The sequence below is a fragment of the Cherax quadricarinatus genome, chromosome 3 (assembly GCF_038502225.1).
Source record: "Cherax quadricarinatus isolate ZL_2023a chromosome 3, ASM3850222v1, whole genome shotgun sequence".
Classification (NCBI taxonomy): Eukaryota; Metazoa; Arthropoda; class Malacostraca; order Decapoda; family Parastacidae; genus Cherax; species Cherax quadricarinatus.
Window position 1 is genome coordinate 19,550,902 of NC_091294.1, and position 24,338 is coordinate 19,575,239.

At 42.7% G+C, this 24,338-nt stretch overlaps 1 protein-coding gene across 3 annotated transcripts in view; it reads right to left on the reverse strand.

Moving 5' to 3' along the window:
- The window catches only part of Cbp80 (Nuclear cap-binding protein subunit 1), a 352,041-nt gene that overhangs the window by 136,849 nt on the left and 190,854 nt on the right, over positions 1 to 24,338 (reverse strand). The window lies entirely within an intron of this gene.

Sequence of the window (24,338 nt, forward strand, 5' to 3'; positions counted from 1 at the left end):
TTGGGAGTGGACGTGTCAGCAGATGGGTCTATGAAAGATGAGGCGAATCATAGAATTGATGAGGGGAAAAGGGTGAGCGGTGCACTTAGGAGTCTGTGGAGACAAAGAACTTTGTCCTTGGAGGCAAAGACGGGAATGTATGAGAGTATAGTTTTACCAACACTCTTATATGGGTGTGGAGCATGGGTGATGAATTTTGCACCGAGGAGAAGGCTGGAGGCAGTGGAGATGTCATGTCTGAGGGCAATGTGTGGTGTGAATATAATGCAGAGAATTCGTAGTTTGGAAGTTAGGAGGAGGTGCGGGATTACCAAAACTGTTGTCCAGAGGGCTGAGGAAGGGTTGTTGAGGTGGTTTGGACATGTAGAGAGAATGGAGCGAAACAGAATGACTTCAAGAGTGTATCAGTCTGTAGTGGAAGGAAGGCAGGATAGGGGTCGGCCTAGGAAAGGTTGGAGGGAGGGGGTAAAGGAGGTTTTGTGTGCGAGGGGCTTGGACTTCCAGCAGGCATGCGTGAGCGTGTTTGATAGGAGTGAATGGAGACAAATGGTTTTTAATACGTCATGGGCTGTTGGAGTGTGAGCAAAGTAACATTTATGAAGGGATTCAGGGAAACTGGCAGGCCGGACTTGAGTCCTGGAGATGGGAAGTACAGTGCCTGCACTCTGAAGGAGGGGTGTTAATGTTGCAGTTTAAAAACTGTAGTGTAAAGCACCCTTCTGGCAAGACAGTGATGGAGTGAATGATGGTGAAAGTTTTTCTTTTCGGGCCTCCCTGCCTTGGTGGGAATCGGCCAGTGTGTTAATAAAAAAAAAAAAAAACTTTCATTTCTTCTTTTTTGGGTCATCCTGCCTTGACAGGAGACAACCAGTATGTTAAAAAAAAAAAAAAAACTTGGCCCTTGATAAAAAATATTCAAACATTAATCCTTTCAGGGTCCGTGCCGTAGATCTATCATAACGAGTTTGTTTGGTGATTCTTGCAGAGTGGGGTTCAATGATGTCTTCGGAGGCTTCTTTACTTTATTTGTAATGTCGTGGTGGGTACACAGGCTTGTGTGTTGTGCCCATGGCCCAGGAGGGCCATGCCCACGAGGGAGAGAGCTAGTAGGACTTGTGTCTTGCTTCTAGGCCGCTGTGTGAGTGAGCGAGTGGGACCAGCCTCCCACTGACTTGGGCAGCCTAGAGGGCAGCACCTTAGTGCCACGAAATATGAACTAAGCTGGCAGACAGCATAGACTGTCTGTGCAGACAGTTCAGGTTGTCTACACACGCTCGGCCACCTACCTCGCGTCGTCCCGACGCGACAATACTGGTGGCAAAAAAAACTCGGTCTCTCTCGTAGGAACAGGGCACAAAACACAAAGTAAAAACGTATATACAGTGGTCCCTCAATAATCGTCCATAATCCGTTCCTGGAAGTGGGACTATTATCGAAATGGATGATTTACGAATCAATTTTCCCCATAAGAAATAATGTAAATTCAATTAATCTGTTCCTGACACCCAGAAGTATTAAAACAAAAAATTTTTTTACATAAAATATAGATGTAGTACATAAACAATACAGTGGCACATGATGAATTAAACATTAACAGAATAACACTTACCTTTATTGGCGATTCTTCATTGTGTATGGAAGACTGGAGAAGGAGACAGATTGGATTATTTACTGTTTGGAAGGGGAAAACCCTTCCATCAACACCTCGGGTACCAATTGCTTTTCTGGGGTTACTTCTCTTCTCTGTTTCTTAACGCCACTAGGACCACCTTGAGAGTCACTGGAGTCCTGTCTTGCAAAAAAACTGTCCAGAGAGCTCTGTTTCTGGTGTCTCTTTAAAACTTCCCTAAAATGGGCCAAGACTCTGTCACTGTATAAGTTGCCGATATGGCTTGCAACATCCTTCTCTGGGTGATGTTTCTCCATAAATCTTTCCATCCTACCCCACATTTCAAAAATCTCCTTAATTTCTGAAGAAGGCACCTTCCTCCATCTCTCTTCTTCCTCCTCTGCAGCAAGATTCTGAGCTGCAATCTGTTGCTCTTCCTGCTGAAGCTCTTGCAGCTCCTCAGTGGTTAGCTCTTCATTGTGGTCCTCCACCAACTCTTCCACATCCTCCAAACTCACATCCAACCCCATGGAACTCCCCAGTGCCACAATGGATTTAATAACTGACATAGGCTTATCAGGGTCAGCCCCAAACCCTTCAAAATCCCTCTTGTGGATGCAATCTGGCCACGATTTTCTCAAAGCAGAGTTCAAAGTCCTGGTAGTCACTCCCTCCCAAGCCATACCTATAAGGCTTACGCAATGGAGAATACTGAAGTGTTCTTTCCAAAAATCTCGTAGGGTCAAGTGAGTGTCTGAGGTCACATTCAAGCACCTTTCAAACATTGCTTTGGTGTAGAGTTTTTTAAAGTTTGCAATGACCTGCTGGTCCATGGGCTGGAGGAGAGGAGTGGTATTCGGGGGCAAGAACTTTACTGTGATGAACCCAAACTCCTTCAGAATTAGGTCATCCAAGTTTGGAGGATGAGGAGGTGCATTGTCCATTACTAGGAGGCACTTGAGATCCAATTTCTTTTCCAGGAGATACTCCTTCACACTAGGGCCAAACACTTCACTGAACCACTCGACAAAAATTTCCCTCGTGACCCATGCCTTACTATTAGATTTCCAAAACACACACAATTTACTCTTCATAACATTGTTTTTCCTGAACACTCTGGGATTTTCAGAATGGTACACTAGTAACGGCTTCACTTTGAAATCCCCACTAGCATTAGCACAGAACATTAGCGTCAGCCTGTCTTTCATAGGCTTGTGTCCTGGCAGCGCCTTTTCTTCCTAAGTAATGTAGGTCCTCTTTGGCATTTTCTTCCAAAAGAGGCCTGTTTCATCACAACTGAACACTTGTTCAGGTTTCAGTCCTTCACTGTTTATGTACTCCTTGAATTCATGCACATACTTTTCAGCCACCTTGTGGTCCGAACTGGCAGCCTCACCATGCCTTACCACACTGTGTATGCCAGTACGGTTCTTAAATCTCACAAACCAGCCTTTGCTGGCCTTAATTTCACTCACATCACCACTAGTTGCAGGCAATTTCTTTACCAAATCGTTATGCAACTGCCTAGCCTTTTCACAAATAAGCAACGTCATAAGACTATCTCCTGCTAATTGTTTCTCATTTATCCACACCAATAATAACTTCTCAGCATCTTCGAGTACTGATCTCATTTTTGTCAGCATATTTACCCTCTTTGCAGCAACAGCGTCCTTGGTTTCCTTTTTCTTGGCTATGATGGAAGGTATGGTTGTACGGGATTTGTTATACATCCTAGCCAGTTCGCCCACACGTACGCCACTATCATATTGTTCAATGATGTTTTTCTTAAATTCAGTTGTATTTCTCACCTTCTTTACCAAAGGCTTGGCACTAGGAGCTTTCTTTGGAGCCATGGTAGCTTATTTAGTACTTGCAAGCACTAAAATAAATGGAATATTATGAAATATTTTGCTGGAGCACGTGAAGGGGACCGTCGCTCAATGGTAAACAATGGCACACTGGCTGGGAAGGAAAGGCCGAGGCGGCTCAGAGCGTGAGTACGCGTCTGGGACGAAGGACTATTAACGAGTTACTGGACCATTTGCGAGCCAATATTTTGACGAAAAAACAGGACTATTTCCGAAATAGACGACTTTCAGGCTGGACGATTGAGGGACCACTGTATACATATGGACATGGAAAAAAAAAACTTCCTACAGGGAGGGAAGAAAAAAACATGTGGGGTGTGCTAAACATCGTGGTCATAGGCAGTGAGCGTCAAAGGGCATCACTGCACGACTTCCTGCGTCTGGACAGATACTGCAACATAAAGAGACATCGCTGCGACTGAGCTGTGACGTAACGGGGTACGGTCTCCTCTACAACGGTGAAGCAGTCACTGTAGAAGTCGCTGCAGGTTTCACTCAACATGGGGCACGACATGCTGGTGCCCTCAAGTGAGGCGTCGACAAAACTCGGCAACTGGGCAGGACTTCTTCTGGCAAGCAACTCAGGAGGACACTTCTCGACTGGTACTGTCGCTGGGTTGTCACTGCTGGCGAGCGTGGAGTAAGTCGTGGAGTGAGTCGTGGCAGAGACGACTGGGCGAAACATCTGGGAGTCGTAACATCATACACCAGACTGCAGTGAGTGAGCTAACAGTCAAAGTGACATCTTTGTGCAGGAGCTCACTGAAGTTTGTGACACGAGGCTGACACAGCGCCTACCAACAGGGCTAACTGCGGCTTGACGAGTGTCATTCTCTCGGCAGTTGGAGTTATAGCAGAGGTTAGTCTAAGCGTCCCCAGACTTGTTTCTCTACATATAACTGCACTCTGAAAGTCTGGAGGTGAAGTGAAACAAATCTCAATGGGAATCGTAGCAGGTACAATTCTGCAGAACATCACGAGCAACGAGCATAAGAGCTTTCTGTACAAAGGGGCTCATATGCTCAGGCTGTCTAATATCAGCTGTCAAACGCGCTGGTCACACCGGGTGACTAACACAGTGGTGCTACTCGGGTCTGGCCGGAGACCACACTGAACACACAGAAAACTTTACACACACCCACTGTACATGCGGTACAACATGGCTTAAACTAGCAAAAGATGCTTTTCTGTGCACAAAATTGACACTAAGCTATACATGAACATGTGAGAACACTGAATGAGGAAGTAATTAACACATGACATATATTTTCTGTCAATCTTCTCGACAATACTGACATAATTACTGAAACACTCAATATGACATCATGTGATGTCAGGCGTGACGTCGCGAGGTGACGTCGGCAGTACTGTGACATCAGCAGACATCTCGAGGTGATGTCAGGCAGACATCGTGACGTCATGAAGTCGGGCAGCAGCATCGGGAACTCACGTGGCTTGTAGATCCATGTGACATCATCCACACCCCACGTGGTGTCGGGATCCACATGGCGTAGTGATCTACGTGGCATGCTGATCCACATAGCTTGCTGATCCACGTGGCTTGCTGATCCATGTGGCTTGCTGATCTACGTGGCTTGCTGATCTACGTGGCTTGCTGATCCATGTGGCTTGCTGATCCACGTGGCTTCGAGTGGCCTTGGGCACTCAGATACACAGCTTTGGCAATGAATTCACATGAAAACAGCAGAAAACACACCAGAGGGAGTGAGTAGTGGCGAGTGGTGGTAGACGGGTGAGCATGAGTAGGGCGAGCATGGGCGAGGCGAGGAAAAGGCCACTTCCTCCTCCTCTCCCACCCACAAACACAGCGAGACACACTGGATGCAGAAATCACCACAAAACTCACCTCTGGCTTGCTGAAATAGCTGTGCTGAGCTGAACAACAGCAGAACATACAAGTGATGCTGAACACGTGACTTGAGAAACAGCGAGGGACACTGTAGCGTGGGATCACTGGGACTTGTGTAGGGTGATGAAGTGAAGACGACTTCATCCCTTCCTCTCTCCGGGCAAACACAACTGCTGCGACCACCGCTTCCCACCATTTATAACGACTTTGTTTGGTGATTCTTGCAGAGCGGGGTTCAATGATAAATGTCTTCGGAGGCTTCTTTACTTTATTTGAAATGTCATGGTGGGTACACAGGCTTGTGTGTTGTGCGCATGGCCCAGGAGGGCCATGCCCACGAGGAAGAGAGCTAGTAGGACTTGCGTCTTGCTTCTAGGCTGCTGTGTGAGTGAGCGAGCGAGTAGGACCAGCGTCCCACTGACTTGGGCAGGCTAGAGGGCAGCACCTTAGTGCCGCGAAATATGAACTAAGCTGGCAGACAGCAGAGACTGTCTGTGCAGACAGTACAGGCTGTCTACACTATGCCATGAGCTCAGCTCACTCTGATAAGCTGTGAGCAGTAAATTTGGGCTTAGATATGAGAGAAAGCATCTATGTGATATGTGTGCACCACATGAAACAAATCCTGCAGCACACAGTGCATAATGAGAGGAAAAAAAAAGAGACTAATTTTCGATTAAAACAGTGACCTTGCAGTGTTTTTTCGTATGTTTTTTATAGTTGTATTTGCAATTTCTTGGTCTCATTTGATAGAATGGAAGACATACTACACAAATAGAGATGATTTTGATTGGTTTTAGTAATGGAAATGGCTTGAAACTGAGCTCTAAGTAGCAGAAATGTTAAATTTTTGCCGATGTTCAAGAGTAAACAAATGACCTCACAAGTCTAATACACGCCAGCTGGTGGGTCTAATATACGTTCACAAATGTGGTGATATTATTTATACAATTATTACAGTATTGCATAACAGCAAATCTTGTATTTTTTGGTTCGAATAAAAATTCATTATGTGAATAAAAAATTGAAATGGAATTCATTTGTAAAGCCTGAAAACGTAACTAATGAACACAGGAAATGTTAGTTTAGTGACAGGAATGCCTACATTGTTTATTCTGGACCCTATTTTGAAATTGGAATATTTAGAACTTTGCATTAAATTGGCCAAATTACCAATTTCCAGTCACTTTATTTTGTTATTGAAACAGTCGACTTGGTGATTTCTTGTACTCAATCGATAGAATAGAAGTAATACTAGTGAAATAGCTAAGAATTTGGTTGACTGGAATACTGTAATTGGCCTAAAATGGGAGTCAAAGTCAGCAAAATCGTCGATGCGTAAATATCGCTGACACATCAAAATTTGCGAGCATAATTTCATCAATTTTCCATCAAATTTCATACTTTTTGTTTTATTACCTTCAGAAAAAGATTCTCTACCATTTCATAAGAAAAAAATAATAAAATTATTTTTTGAAAATTCTTGGACCCTGGTGCACACTTTAATATTTGGCCTCTGCACCCTGAAAGAGTTAAAAGTGGACTAGTAGGCTGACTGCAGTACTCCACTACCTGCATGATTAGCAAGTCATACAATTCTTACCTCACTCTCCATGTGTATATGAATAAAAAAAAAAAAAGCATCCTGCATGACTTAATAAAGCTCAACATTGAACAGAATGTGATCAAATAAAAGCTTGTTCTGCATATTGTGTTAATACCTACAACTGTCAACATTATGCCTGTAAAGACATCCTCAGTATTACTTCTTTGTATACTCCCATAAATAGTTTTTATACTGAATATTAACAAACAATTCTGAGTATATTTCAAAGTAAATGATATTTTATTTATATAGTAAGGTATTTTTCCTATTAGTACAGTACAGTAGAGCCCCGCTTTATGGCATATTGCCTTATGGCGTTCCGCTAATACGGCGATTTCAAATTATGACCAAAATTTGCTATATGGTAAGCAGTCTTTCAAATACAGTGCGCCCCACCTGCTTTGTTTACATTCTCCGTGAGCTCACCTCTCTATTATGTCTTGAAACTTTCCAAAATTTCATGTGTTTTAAAGTTATTGCATATTTTATATGTACTCTGATAATTATACTTATGTGTACCTGTACCTAAATATAATTACACACTGTGCTGGTGTGCAGGTACACATTAGAATCACTAAGAGTCTCTCTACTCTTAATGTAATACGTGATCTCCTGGGAGCATTAAATGATGTATGGTAATATAAACATTTCCATTAATCCATCTATGGTATTTTTTTCAAAATTATATAATAAACATGCTACATAACATATAAACATGATAAATACACCCCACAATAGAATAAATTAACATAAATGAGATGTGGTAGACAGGCGACTTGTAGTCTAACATCAGAGAAAATGTGTCACTATATTATTACTAGGGTAACTAGAAAATTATTCCTTTTGTATGCCTTCACTCAGAGCGTCATTTTTTCTAAAAACGGTGTTACAGGTCCGCCATCACAAATCCGGCAATCAGTTATTCGGTTCCTTCAGTTATTCGGCACTAATTTTGGCTAGCATAATTTCAAATTTCCAGGGTCGCCACACCAACCTGCTGGTACTGTTTGGTGGCGCTACTTGCTGCATAAGTCATTCCAATTTCTTTTTCTCCATTTGTTGTTTTAACCTGCTTACTTTTAGCCCTAGCCATGGTTCTAATGAATAAAAGAAATGCTTCTCATTATGTAAAGCACCTACACAGTACATTATCCATTAATGATAAGGTGGCTTTGAAACCACTGTCGGTTGCCATGAGCTCAGTCTCATGAAGCAGGAGAATATGCTTTATTATTACGCTAATATCAACACTACAGCTTATTTGCCTATCACAATTGATCTAATATGACATAAGAAACAATATAAATAACATAAAACATGCTAAACACTCCAGAATGAATAATATTTGGCATATCACCGAGCAGTTCGACAAAGTTATGAAGAGGATATGGTAAACAAATACCATTCTCCTATCCTTGTCTTGGTGGCTTATATTAGAGAAAACGGAGTATAGGACAGGGCTAACTATGATATACACTCATACTCCACCATAAACATGAAACAAAAGTTATTTTCTCTCTATAGATTATCACACATAGCAGCATATGTGTAGAGAACCTAGGATAACCCCAAAAAAGTCAACGTGGCTTATTTTTAGTACCTGGCTTGGGTTAGCCATATATGATTTTTGGTAAATATTCGATTCCCAGCCAGGGTAGAAACATAAGGCGTGTTTCTTTACACCTGTTGTCTATGTTTACCCATCAGTAAATGGGTACCTGGGTGTTAGTCGACTTGTGTGGGTGTTATCCTGGGACACTGACCTAATTTTCTTGAAACACCACTGCATCCCACTGACACAGCTAACAAGATAAACGACTTCTTCTCAACCATAGGATCTAATCTCGCCAATAAAATCCCACGTACCAATACCCATGCCGGGGACTACCTAGATGGGAATTTCCCAAATTCCTTCTATCTTGCACCAACTGAGCCCACGGAAGTCACCGAAATAACTCAGGGATTATTATTATTATTATAATCAAAAAGAAGCGCTAAGCCACAAGGGCTATACAGCGCTGCAGGAAAGGGAAGGAAGCGAGGGTATTGGATGGCAGAAGGGAGGAGGGATGATCAGTAGGTTACAGAAAACAGCAGGGCAGGGGATAGTACAGGGGTAGAGGGTAGCAAGAGATTGAAGTAAAAAGGGCTGAAGGTATCAGAATTTGTGAAGTAAGTCAGTTGTTGTCAAAAAGTCAATGAGAGAGTCTGGATGAAAGGTGGGTCCATCAGCGAGAAGGGAAGGTAAAGAGAGAGCAGCAGAGCGAAGACGACGACAGAGGTAAATTCTGCGTGCTCGTTGATAAAGTAGGCTGTCCAACAGAATGTGGCTGACTGATAATGGAACTTGGCAATTCTCACAGAGAGGAGCAGGGCGCCTCTCCATGAGATATCCATGAGTAAGACGAGTATGGCCAATGCGAAGACGGGAGAGAGTAGTCTCCCAACCTCGACACTGGTGATAAGAAGACGGCCAGTAACCTATACTCGGTTTAATGGATTGAAGTTTGTTGCCGAGCATAGTAGACCAACGTTGTTGCCAACGGGTGTGAAGTTGGGAAGATATTGCAGCAAAATAGTCCGTAAATGGAATACCTCTACATGAAACTGGTAGGTCATGTACTGCTGACCGCGCAGCAGTGTCTGCCTGTTCATTGCCCTGTACGTCAACATGACCAGGGACCCAACAAAAAACAATATCTTTATGCTTGGTAAAGATGCGGCGTAGCCAAAGTTGGATACGGAGGACTAAGGGGTGAGGTGTATCAAATTTCTGTATAGCCTGTAAAGCACTAAGGGAGTCTGAGACAACCACAAATGATGACACAGGCATAGATGCAATACGGATAAGTGCTGTAAGGATGGCATACAATTCAGCAGTAAAAATACTAGCCGAAGATAGTAAATGCCCTTGTACGACGCTGTCCGGAAACACTGCTGCGAATCCTACGCCGTCAAAAGACTTTGAGCCATCTGTGTACACAGCAATGGCATGAGAATGAGAGTGAAAGTGGTCAAGAAAAAGAGAGCGGGAAGCGACCGTAGACAGTTGGGCTTTCGAGCAAGGGAGAGAGAAAGAACAGACTCGAACAGCTGGAACTTCCCAGGGGGGTAGGGAAAAGTGAGATGCTACATGTACATAGAAAGGTGGTAATTGAAGAGAAGACAAGAGCGAATGAAGGCGAAGAGAGAAGGGACGGAGTAAACAGGGAAGGCGGACAAATGAAGAATGTCTACTAATATCAGTGACCATTCTATAAATGGAAGGATTGCGGAGATCATCAGAGCGTACATAGTAGCGAAGGCAATGGGCATCATGGCGATCGGATAAGGATGGAACGTTCGCTTCTGCATAGAGGCTCTCGACAGGGGAAGAGCGAAAAGCACCAAGGCATAAACGTAATCCTTGGTGATGAATGGGGTTAAGGCTAGAGAGAGTAGCAGGAGATGCCGCTGAATAGATATGGTCACCATAATCAAGTTTCGATAAGATAAGGGTGGAATGTAGGCGAAGGAGGGTTCGACGATCAGCTCCCCATGAAAGATGAGCAAGGGTTTTAAGAAGGTTCAGCCGGCTGTGGCAAGTTGCCTTCAGAGAGGTAATGTGAGGTTTCCAGGATAACCTACGATCAAAGAGGAGGCCCAGAAACTTGACTGTATCACGTTCAGGGATACGGGAGCCATAGAGGTACAAAGGATGATCGGAGATGACAGAGCGTCTAGTGAAAGTAATTTGGTGGGTTTTAGTGCTGGAAAATTTAAACCCACGTGTGGTGGCCCAATTGGAAACACGGTCAACTGCATGCTGGAGAGAAACTGTAATAAGGTGACAGTCAGCGCCTGCACAGGCAATAGCGAAGTCATCAACATAGAGTAATGACCAAATATTTGATGGAAGACTAGAGGCCAAATCATTAATAGCAAGGAGAAAAAGTGTTGTGCTCAGAACATATCCCTGGGGGACACCTTCAGCTTGGATAAAGTCCGGGGAGAGCACATTATTAACCCGAACATGGAAATGCCTGTCAGTTAAAAAGTTCTTAAGGAAAGATGGTAGATTGCCTCGAAGGCCTAAGGAGTGGGCTTGGGCTAAAATATTATACCTCCGAGTTGTGTCATATGCCTTCTCAAGGTCAAAAAATATGGCAATAACTGAGTCGTCATTCGCAAAGGCATTACGAACATATGTATCCAAGCGTAGTAAGGGGTCTATGGTAGAACGTCCCTTACGAAAGCCATATTGACGAGTGGAGAGACTGTTGTGTGTCTCTAAATACCACACTAAACGTCTATTTACTAGGCATTCCATCACTTTGCAAACTACACTGGTAAGAGCAATGGGACGATAGTGGGAGGTTTCATGTCCCGTGGTGCCTGGTTTGCGGAAAGGGAGAACAATGGCGGATTTCCACAGCTGTGGAAGAACTGCTTGTGACCAAATAAGATTGTAAAGGCGTAATAGGACTGCAAGGGCTGACTGATGTAAATGTTGTAGCATACGAATATGAATGTCGTCGGGCCCAGCTGCCGATGATCGGCAAGCTGAGAGTGTCGCCTCCAGTTCTTGAAGTGTAAAAGGCACATTATACTGTTCTTCTCTGAGAGAAGAAAAGTCCAAGGGTGCTAACTCTCTGGCAGACTTTGAGGAAAGAAATGAGGGGCATAGATGGAGTCCCTGAGAAATACGGACCAGATGATTGCCAATTTCATTGGCAACATCTAGTGGGTTTGCTATATAAACACCGGCAACCCGCAGAACAGGAGCCGGGTCAGGAGAATATTTACCACTCAGTTTTCGTACTATTTTCCAGACTGCACTCATAGAGGAAGCAGAGGTGATGGTGGAGACATAATCTCGCCAGCAAGTGCGTTTAGCGTCACGGATGACACGGCGGGCGATCGCACGCTTCTGCTTAAATTCAAGAAGTCTCTCTGTGGTTCTATTGTACCGGTACCTGCCCCATGTAGCGCGTTTCAAACGTACTGCACGAGCCCAAGCAGGAGACCACCAAGGCACGCATTTCTGAGAATGCCTGCCCGAAGTTTGGGGTATAGAATGAGAAGCTGCGGTTAAAACGGAGGACGAGAAGAGGTGTAAAAGCTCATCGATGGAGGAACCTCTCTAAAAACAGTTAGGTGTGAGTAAAGGTTCCAATTTGCCTGATCAAATTGCCAGCGTGGGATGCGAAGAGGTGGTAAATATGAAGGGGAAGTAAGAATGATTGGGAAATGATCGCTGTCATGTAAGTCCGGAAGAACAGACCAAGTGAAGTCTAATGCGGCGGAGGAAGAGCAGACTGAGAGATCGATGCAAGAGAGAGTGTGAGTCCGAGGATCAAAATGGGTGTGTGTACCTGTATTTAAAACATGGAGGGGGTGGGTGGCAAGAAAAGCCTCTAACTGAATGCCACGGGAATCACAGTGAGACCTCCCCCAGAGGAAATGGTGGGCATTAAAATCACCAAGTAACAGAATCGGTGGTGGTAATGACGAAACAAGAAAGGCAATATCCGGAAGAGATAATGCCCGAGAAGGAGAGATATAAAGAACAGAGCGTATACCACCTATGCAAGTGGATACGGGCTGCCGTGTAATGCAGCGAAGTACGAACAAATAGCTGATGGTACGGAATATCAGTGCGTAGAAGAAGGCCACTTTCATTAAAGGTCCCATCAGGAAAAGGATTTGAAGAATACAATAAATTATAGCCTGAGATGGGAGAGATAACAGCAGAGTGTAATTTTGGTTCCTGTAAGCAAACACCAACAGGGGAAAACTGGGAGAGTAACATCTGAAGCTCACCCCGATTACCCCTGAGGCCGCGTATGTTCCACTGTAAATAAGCCATGATTGGCAATGATAAAGATACCTGAAATCCGCAGGTAAGGGTTCCTACGGACTAGAGGGGTTAGAAAAGTCCACATGCGGAGGCAGTGGAAAACGTTAAAGCAGCGAAGGAACGGTGCGCTGTGAAGAAAGGAGTTGCGCAGATGGAGTAGAGGAGAGAGAAGGAGCGGAGGGTGGATCAGTGTCCATTGATGGTTTGGTCTCTGCAATATATTCAGAGATTGCTTCAAGTGTTTCAGAATTCAAAGACGTCGTATGGGAGACAATATTGGAAATGGTAGGGGGAGGATGAGTAAAGATTGGAACTGTAATGGACTGCACCAAGGTAGGGGGGGATGGAAGGGTGGAGGGAACTGGAGAAGCGTGGAAGGGGACAGAAGAGGCAGAAACCTGGGAGGTGGCAGAAGAGAAAGAAACTTGGGAGGGAACAGGGGAGGAAGGTACAGTACGAGGAGGAGAGTGAACCTCTACACTTGTAACAGAGCCAGTGAGAGGGGGAGAACCAGGTACAGAGACAGGGAAGGGAAAATGAGGAGGTGGAAGATGGGTAGGAGGTGTTAACGGACCTTTTTTTGACTTTTGAGAAGTAGAGGGACGATTGGGAGGAGGTATCATACGAGATCTCGTCGCTACTGAGGCTTGTGAGAGAGAACATGAAGCAAGATCAGACTGAGGCGTTGAAGTAGGGACGTCTGAGCTGAGGACAGCAAAAGAATTAGCTACAGAAGTGACTATGGGAGAGGTAACTACAGAGGTGGGTGCAGAAGATGGGATACCAGGAGTGGGGGGACGTTTTGAAACACGGGAATAAGAAACACGAGGTAGTCTCCCTTGGAGGCGGAGATGAGAAACTGCCATGGCATAAGGGAGACCTTCTGCCTCTTTGAGGTAACGGATTTCCCGCTCGTTTAAGTAGACTTGACAACGGCGAGAGTACGAAGGGTGAGCCTCATGACAATTAAGGCAAGAGGGAGGTCGATTGCAAGACGTATTAGAATGGTCATCGGCACCACAGACTGGGCATTTGGCAATAGATCTGCAATATTTCGCTGGATGGCCAAATCGCCAGCAATTTCTACACTGTTGCGGTGTAGGGATCACCTTTCGAACTTGTAACCGATGTCCTGCTACATAAACTGAGGATGGGAGTTCACGGCTGTCAAAAGTTAAACGAGCCACATTGCAAGGGTATCCTCTCCGCCCGCAGGCAGGAAGAACGTAAGTGTCTACCTTGAGGATTGGGAGATCTTGGAGTTCCAGCTGTTCAAGAATGTCAGTGCCACATGTCTGGAAATTTTGTTGAACTATGGTATGGGGCAGAATGACGGTACCACTACAAGAATTGAGGGAATGATGCTTTTCAATAGTTACAGGAACAGTATCGATATGGGAAAGACGAGAAAGCTCATGAGCCTGGGTAGCATTCTGTACGGTGACGATGCGCGTACCGCTCTTAAGAGCATGAAAAGAAATATCTTTACCAACATGGCGTAGGAGTGCCTTGCCAATACTGTGGTCAGAAAGATAGGTAGTAGAGGAAGTCGGTCGTAAAGTGAAGAATTTAGTCCATTGTGCAATCTGAAACTGAGCGTGGAAAGGTAGTGAAGGACGTGTCGATCTTTTCTGAGAAGAACGAGAAGGTGGAGAAGTATCATCAGCAGGTAATTGTCGTTGTCGTTTAGGCGTGGGACCAGAGTTGGTCCGACGTGGAACGGGCCGGCGATTCGAAAATTGCCGCACCGTAGAGGGAGAGGCCGGAAGCATAGTCAGAGGAGAGCGAAGGTCAGATAAATCAAAGGAGTCAGTCGAGGCCTCAGTACCTGAAGCGGGTGAGGAAACAGCACCGGCAAGAGGTACAGAGGCATGAGGAATGTCCAAAGAGTGGTCCAAAGACGAGGCGGGGTCAGAACGGGGTGCGGTATCAAGAAGGGGCCCGAGGGTAGCAGGTTCATGGACTAGGGCTGCCATGGTTAGGTTACTTCTTTCTTTTTGTTTTTAAGAAAAAAAAAAAGAAGAAAAAATAAAAATAAAAAAAATAAAAAAAGGGGGGACCGGGGAGGGATAGTTCCTAGGAGGAATGAAAGGGCCAGAAATCTCCCTCCGCGCCCAAGAGGACCTCAGCACCGCAAGTAGCGCAGATGCAGCATGGAACCCGTGCCATACCCTACCCATCATGCCAGTAAACCGGCAATCCGGGATAGCAACCTCACATCTGCCGAGCTACCTCGGTGGACAAAAGAGAGGGCGGCCGGAAATCCGCCACAAAGCATACCTCCTTCGGCCACCACCCCCGGAATCCGAAAGGTGGCTTCCAGAGTTACACCCGTCGCCCGAGAGACACCCAAAGCCACCCTCCTGGATACCGGAGAGGGATCAGGACATCCCCAGGCAATCCAGATTCCACGGCAAACTACACCACCGCCAAGAACCTCAACAGAATGGGATGGACCCCGGTACCCTTTCCCCTACCTAGGAACTAGCGTGCCTGTGGGAAAAAAAAAAAAACCAAAGGCCAAAAAGGAAAGGAAAAAGAGGAGGATGGGGAGGAGGAGGAGGAAAGGAAAAAGGGGAGGATGGGGAGGATGGGATAGGGAACGGGGGATTGGGGGGTAATTAGGTTCGGTCTGAGGAAGTAGACCGACAGGTCTAATTCCTCAGACCAAGAGCCTCTTCACCACGCCAAGGAGCCCCCCTTGAAGAGGAATAACTCAGGGAATCTGTCTCATGTCCCACCATTATTGTACAAGCGAGCGGCCCATGTCCTCTCGAATGCTATCTTATTACTTTTTAACAAGTCATTAGAAACTAGCACCTTCCCGAAACTACTCAAGATGGCAAGGGTTACACCAATAAATAAAGGTGGTGACCCTACAGATTTAAACAACTATAGGCCAATATCAAACTTACCATTGCTATCCAAAATCTTTGAGAAACTCGTGCACAGGAGACTATATTCATTTATAACAGCACAAAACATACTCAACCCCTGCCAATTTGGATTCAGGAAAAATAAAAGCACTAACAATGCAATCATAAAAATGCTAGATCTGCTTTACAGAGCATTGGAAAATAAGGAATATCCATTAGGAATTTTTATTGACCTAAGAAAAGCTTTTGACACAGTAGACCACGGCATCCTACTCCACAAACTTGACCATTATGGTATAAGAGGCCATGCGCTTGCATATTTCAAATCTTACCTTACTAATAGGTATCAGTATGTCACCATTAACCCTTTGACTGTTTCAGGCCCCTTTCTGAAACTGTCATTCTATGTCGCCAAATATTTGAAAAAAAAAATTATTTTTTTCTTATGAAATGATAGAGAATCTTTTCCCGATGGTAATGACACCAAAAGTTCGAAATTTGGTCGAAAACTCACGGAATTACACTCCCGCGAAGTTAGCGGAATCGGCGACATATGTGTATCAGCGATTTCGCCGACTTTGAGCCCTGTTTTCAGCCAATTTCGTTGTTCCAGATGACCAAACTCATAGCTATTTCTTTAGAACTCCATTTTATCTATCAGCTGAGTACAAGAAACTGCCCATTTACCAATTTGAACTACCCAATATAGTGGTCAGAAATTGGCAATTTGGCCAATTTCACGCAAATTAAAAAAGATGCCAATTTCAAAATAGGGTCCAGAATAAACAAGGTAGACATTCTTGGCACTAAAATAGCATATCCTCTGTTCATTAGTCACATCTCTAGGCCCCTCTTATATTATTATTGCTTTCTATTTTGATTTTTTATTCATACAAAAAAAATACAAAATTTACTGTTATGCAGACTACTGCATTATTGTAAAAATGGTATAAATAATATCAGTGCACTAGTGAAAGAATATTAGACTCCCCAGTTGACGTGTATTGGACGTGTGGTGTGATTTGTTTACTCCTGAACATTGGTAAAAATCGAACATTTCCGCTAATTTGAGCTCAGTTTCAAGGTCGTTTTCATCGTCAAAGTAATGAAAATCATCTCTATTTCTGTAATATGTTTTCCATTTTATCACCTAAGACCATGAAAACGCAAATACAATGATAAATACTATACGAAAATACACCTCAAAGTCGGCGTTTAATTCCAAAAAAACGATCAGTTTTTTTTCTCATTACGCAATATGTGCTGCAGGATTTTTTTTATGTGGTGCACACTGACCACACAGACCCATTCTCTCACATGTGGGCCTACCAGCTTTCTCCCGCTTGATTTGAAGCCGCTAGAATTATTGAGTATATATACGTCAGAAACATTGGCTCGTAAGACGTATTTATACGTCGAAAACAGTCAAAGGGTTAAAGACACAGCATCAACAACACAGCCACTTGATACTGGAGTTCCACAGGGAAGTGTCCTTGGTCCCCTGCTCTTCCTCATATACATCAATGATCTTCCAAACGTATCTCAACACCTGAACCCCATTCTTTGCTGACGACACGACTTATGTCATCTCTCACCCTAATCTTGCCACCCTCAACACCATTATTAACAAGGAGCTGCTCAAAATATCGACTTGGATGACAGCCAATAAACTTACGCTTAACACTGACAAAACCTACTACATTATGTTTGGTAGCAGAGCAGGAGATGCGCAAATTAACATTAAGATCGACAACACTCTAATTGCCAGACATAATGAGGGCAAATTCCTAGGCCTATACCTCGACAACAACCTGAATTTCAGCACCCATATCCAACACATAACCAAAAAAGTATCCAAAACGGTTGGGATCCTCTCCAAGATATGATACTACGTGCCGCAAACTGCCCTTCTCACACTATACCATTCACTTATATATCCATACCTCACCTATGCTATCTGTGCTTGGGGTTCAACTGCAGCAACACACCTAAAGCCAATAATAACCCAACAAAAAGCCGCAGTAAGAATAATCACTAAATCCCATCCCTGGCAACACACCCCCCCACTCTTCATAAATCTAAACTTACTCCCTGTTCAGTACATCCACACTTACTACTGTGCAATCTACATCTACAGGACCTGAAATTCCAATATTAACCTTGACCTAAAACGCTTTCTTGATAGTTGTGACAGAACCCACAGGCATAACACCAGACATAAACATCTCTATGACATTCCCCGTGTCCGACTAAGCCTTTACAAAACTTCAATGTATGTCAAAAGCCCTAAAATCTGGAACACCCTACCTGAAAACTCTAGAACTGCAGACACATTCATCACCTTCAAAACTACCATCAGAAAACATCTTATCTCCCTGATACACCCTGTCAACTAATTACACAAATACCACCTGGTGGTTCACACTTACACTCACTCACCCATTTGACCATAAACAGAAATATCAATCTCAATCTTAAAATAATGAATCTTAACTAGTCATAAGTTGGCCTGTGATACTCCAATACTGAAACTATGTATTGTGCCAAAACAAAAGCATTCACATTGCTAAACTCACAAACTAGTATTTAGTCGCTTAGCCATAATACCAACTTACCTCATAATTTTGTAATATTTTAAACTTAAGATTTAATCTAAGTCTGCCCGAAATGCCTAGCCATGCTAGGTGTTCTAGTGGTACACTCTGTAATTATTATTTTACTACACGTAAACCACACAATAACCAAATTCTGTAAACTCAGCATTGTAATCCTTATAGAGAATAAACTTTTGAATTTGAATTTGAAATACTCAGCATAACAAGTGCCTTTCTATACAGTAGTATGTCACTGATGTCAGCTAGGCCTGTATACCTTGTACATGTACGTGTAGTAAATAAAGATATTATTATTATTATTATTACTATTACTATTGTTACTATTATTATTATTATATTATTATTATTACTTTCTCAGTTGTTTGTTGGGTTATCTTATTCAAACTTGGGCAATGTATGATGGAAAGATACTTTTTCACATACACCAAAAATGAAAGAAATCAGACCATAAATAGCGGAGTTCACTTCTCAGCCATTAGCGGCCGCTTAGTGGTATATTTTTGTATGGTTGTTATGGTTATATTCTCATTTTTTCAGTCTCATTTGACAGAATGAAAGATATATTACAGAAATAGATATGATTTTGATTGCTTTCATGACAAAAAGTACCTTGAAATTGCGCTCACAGTAGCGAAAATGTTCTATTCTTTAGCGAAGCTCAAGAGTAAACAAATGACGTCACCGTCCAATACCTGTCCGCCTGCCAGTCCAAATTCCAGTACGGAGTCAAGAATGGATTGACATTATTTATACAATTATTAAAATAATGCAGTAGTCTGCATAACAGTAAATCTTCTATTTTTTTGTGAATAAAAATTCCAAATGGAAAGCAAGAGTAATATAAGAGGGGCCTGTAGCCGTGACTAATGAACAGAGAAAATGTTATTTTAGTGCCAGGAATGACTGCATTGTTTATTTTGGACCCTATTTTGAAATTGGCATCTGTTGAAATTTGTGTGAAATCGGCCAAATTGCCAATTTCTGACCACTATGGGAATATAAACACAAATGCAGTATAATGTGATCCTTTATTGACTACGTTTCGCCCACACAGTGGGCTTTTTCAAGTCACAAACAGAACTACCTGGGGTGGAAGGAAACGCGAGTATTTATAGTCCGGTTCAGAATGCTGAGGTCAGGTGAAGAATGCTGCATCTGATGATGTACCGAGTGGGGTTATAGAGTCTAAAAACTTGGGTAGCTTGGAAAGGAGATTGGATAAGTTTGTGAGCAGACCTTCTACAGTGTTCTTATGTGGGATAGCGATGAAGAAGTTTCTTGGCAAGTGGTTCAGCTATGTTACAGAAGCCACTATTCTGGTTGAAGTTGTCGGATATAGAAATAAGTGATGATTCCAGGATTCTTCGGTATTGAGTGTTGCCTTCTGTGGCGATAAGTCTTGAGTTTCTGTAGTTTATCAAGTGGTTGTGTGAATTACGGTGTTGTACGCAGGCATTCCTTGTGTCGTCAGACCTGCTTGTGTATTGGTGTTCTGAAACACGTGTTTGGAGGTCCCTTGATGTTTCGCCCACGTATAACTTGTTGCAGTCATTACAAGGGATTATGTATACCCCTTGTAATGACTGCAACAAGTTATACGTGGGCAAAACATCAAGGGACCTCCAAACACGTGTTTCAGAACACCAATACGCAAGCAGGTCTGACGACACAAGGAATGCCTGCGTACAACACCGTAATTCACACAACCACTTGATAAACTACAGAAACTCAAGACTTATCGCCACAGAAGACAACACTCAATACCGAAGAATCCTGGAATCATCACTTATTTCTATATCCGACAACTTCAACCAGAATAGTGGCTTCTATAACATAGCTGAACCACTTGCCAAGAAACTTCTTCATCGCTATCCCACATAAGAACACTGTAGAAGGTCTGCTCACAAACTTATCCAATCTCCTTTCCAAGCTACCCAAGTTTTTAGACTCTATAACCCCACTCGGTACATCATCAGATGCAGCATTCTTCACCTGACCTCAGCATTCTGAACCGGACTATAAATACTCGCGTTTCCTTCCACCCCAGGTAGTTCTGTTTGTGACTTGAAAAAGCCCACTGTGTGGGCGAAACGTAGTCAATAAAGGATCACATTATACTGCATTTGTGTTTATATTTCCATTGTGTCGGTATTTTATACCATTTATTTCCATTCTGACCACTATATTGGGTAGTTGAAATAACTGAATGGGCAGTTTCTTGTACTCAGTCGAGAGACTAGAAGTAAATAAGTTTATTCAGGTATACACAAATACAGTTACATAGATTATCATACACAGCAGTGTATGTATAGAGAACCTAGGATAACCCAGAAAAATCAGACACTGACTTATTTCCAGTACCTGGTCTGGGCTTGCCATATATGATTTTTTGGTAAATATTTTTTTCTCTCGGTTGTTTGTTGGGCTATCTCATTGACTCATTGAAACTTGGGCAATGTATAATGGAAAGATGCTTCTTAACATACAACAAAAATAAAAAAGACGGACGATAAATAAGGGAGTTCACTTCTCAGCCATTAGCCGCCTCTTTGCAGTATATTTTCGTATGGTTCTATGGTTGTATTCTCATTTTTTGGACTCATTTGATAGAATGGAAGATATATTACAGAAATAGACATGATTTTGATTGCTTTCACAATGAAAAGTACCTTGAAATTGAGCTCAAAGTAGCGGAAATGTTCGATTTTTGCCGATGTTCAGTGAACTGTGCAAGTCAAGTTGGTTAATTTTATTAAGTGTATTCTAACCTAACCACTCTGTAATTCAGCAAACTCAGTAATCCGGCACACTACAGGTCCCAATGATTTGTGATGGAGGACCTGTACAAGTGAATTGGGAGTGTTTCTCTTTGTTTATTCTACTATATCAACATGGAGACAACTTGTACACAATGTAAAATGATGAAAACCAGACACGTTTGCCTGGTTTGTTTACATTATGTGTGAGTGGGGTGGGGCAGGGAGCAGTGCTTTGGCTGGCTACCACCTAACTTCCTACAAATAAAACTCACTTCTCACCTTACAATAAGCTACAAATATTTTAAGGTAATTAACGAATGTACTGTATATGTACAGTGGTCCCTCAATAATCGTCCGGCTTGAAAGTTGTTCATTTCGGAAATAGTCCTGTTATTTCCTCTAAACATTGGCTCGCAAATGATCCGTTAACTCGCTAATCGTCCTTCGTCCGGGACGCGTACTCACGCTCTGAACCGCCTGGGCCTGCCTTCCCAGCCAGTGTGCCATTGTTTACCAGTGAGCGACAGTCCCCTCACATGCTCCTACAAAATATTTCATAATATTACATTGATTTTAGTGCTTGCAAGTGCTAAATAAGTTACCATGGCTCCAAAGAAAGCTTCTAGTGCCAGCCCTTTGGTAAAGAATGTGAGAAACACATATAATTTATGAAAAAGTTTGTAGAAAAATACAAAGGTGGTGGTGGTAGAGTGGAAGCAGTTGTGATAGTGGCTGATGGTGGTAGAAGGTAGTAGTGATGGTGGTAGAGGGTTCCTTCTTTAGTGATTCAGCGATTCTACCAACTCCTCCAATGTTGTTGGAGTTATATAGGGCTACAGAAAACACCACCGCCTCAGCTGCTGCTTCACCACCATTATGGACGGCTTACTCTCAGTGGCCCTTATATACCCAACAACAACACAACACAACACAGCACCTCTCGTGACATACGTAATGACTTATTTTATTCATTCTAGAGTATATTCCATGTTTCTGTTACTAATATTGTTTATGTCATATTAGTTGAATTGTGATAGATAAATAAGCCGCAGAGTTGATATTAGTGTCATATTCTCCAACAATACAAATACCTTAGTGAAAAAAGTTAATAAATTCGTAAGGCAGGAACGCCCCTTTGTAAAACCATGCTGAGATTCGTTGATTAATTTATGCTTTTCAAGGTGGCTACGAACTGCCTCGGCAATTATTGATTCCATAAATTTTCCCACTATGGAGGTTAGGCTTATTGGTCTATAGTTCGAAGCTAAGGACCTGTCACCTGTTTTGAAAATAGGTATCACATTTGCCATTTTCCACTTATCTGGCACCATGCCAGTTTGTAGTGATATGTTGAAAAGATTAGCCAAAGGTGTGCTAAGCTCCTCTTTACATTCCTTTAGAACCCTTGCATACAGTTCATCAGGGCCTGGGGATTTGTTAGGTTTTAATTTATCTATTTGCCTAAGGACCATGTCACTTGTGACCCTAATAGTGCACAGTTTATTATCGTCCTGTTCTACATAATTTATCATTACTGGAATATCGCTGGTATCCTCCTGTGTAAAAACTGAGAGGAAGTATGTGAACTTGCCATCCCTCCCTCATACTAGGCCCATACTAGGCCGGTCCTTCAAATATCCAACCCACTAACAGAACAAATGCTACCCAAGCAATAAGCTCAGGTGCAAGTCCGACTCAAATCCAACCCCTCTCACTCGTGTATTTATCCAACCTAAATTTGAAACTACCCAATGTTTTAGCTTTGATCACCCTACTAGGAAGACCGTTCCACTCATCAACTACCCCTATTACCACTGTTCATTTATACATTTTATTAGTGCTTTACATTTATTTGGCATTCTTTTCTGCATGTAAATCTATATTTATGCTAGGGAAGTGACCCCTGAAGTGACCTAGAGTCCTTATGGAGGGAGGATTCCCCTTCCAAACAATAACCTCTCTTCCCTCTCTCCTCCTCCCTGTCTTCCATTCATCAACAACAGCCTTCAATAAAGGTAACTCTCATGTTGAATGTTCATTCTTTTGTGCATGTAAATCTATCTTTTAGGTAAAAAAAAAAAATGTTTTTGATACTTCTGGGTGTTTGGAACGAATTAATTGGATTTACATTATTTCTTATGAGGAAAATTGATTCGAAAATAGTCTATTTCAATAATAGTCCCACTTCCAGGAACGGATTAAGGACGATAATTGAGGGACCACTGTATTTTATCACTCTGGGGTGCTTTAATTAAATACCATAGCATATTACGTGTGGGTGGGGTGGGGTGGGCTGACCTGACTGGCTATCATACCCCCCAAACCTGACTTCCTACAAATAAAGCTCACCTCTTGCCCTACATTAGGACTACAAATATTTAAAGGTAAGTAATGGGTGTACTGTGTGTGTGTATTTCACTTTTTATTGTTTTTAATGTCTAGTTCTATTGCTAACTTAATATACAGTAGACTGTCATTTAACACGATAGCTACATTCCTGAAAATGCCGTGCTAGGTAAAAAACAGTGTCAAATGAACTGAAGAACTTATGGGAAAAATAGGGTTACGCTCCTGACAGCCCGCAAAAAGCAAAACTTTTTTTTTAGGTCTCCACCTCTTACAAAAATTAAAGTGAATATGTAATTGTAGTTCATTGTTGTGATGTATTATGTTGTTTTTACTGCTTAAGACTACAAATGTAACAGAAATAATAGTATTTCTTACCTTAAATTGTGAGTGCTGGTGTTTGTGGATGATTGTGAAGAAAGTGGAGAGTTATGCTGTGGCCCTACTGGGCTGAGGTGGATGATAGAGGTTCTGGTACTGAAGTTGATGGTTGTACTGAAGTGTCTAACTTTGTCATTCAGTCAGTAACTCAGTCAAGTCATTCAGTCAAACAATTTATTCAGTCAAGTCAGTAAGTCTGTCATTCAGTAAGTCAGTCTGTCATTCAGTAAGTCAGTCTGTCATTCAGTAAGTCAGTCTGTCATTCAGTAAGTCAGTCAGTCATTCAATAAGTCACACAAACCTACATTCACCTCTTTTTATGTGTACAAAGTAACACTTCATTACACAACAGGTTATCTCTTTTCCAATATCATGCTTATACCTTTTCTTGCCACTTTCAGCAATACTGGTATGCCTACTGGGTGTTATGACTGCTTGGCAGATACAAGATATAGTAATTAAAAGATCAAAACACAATTCACAAACACAGCTAGCTTGTAGCAGAGAAGAAAGACTGGACGCATATGAAGTACGAATGCTGGGATGGTGTCTGGGGGTGGCAGGGTATG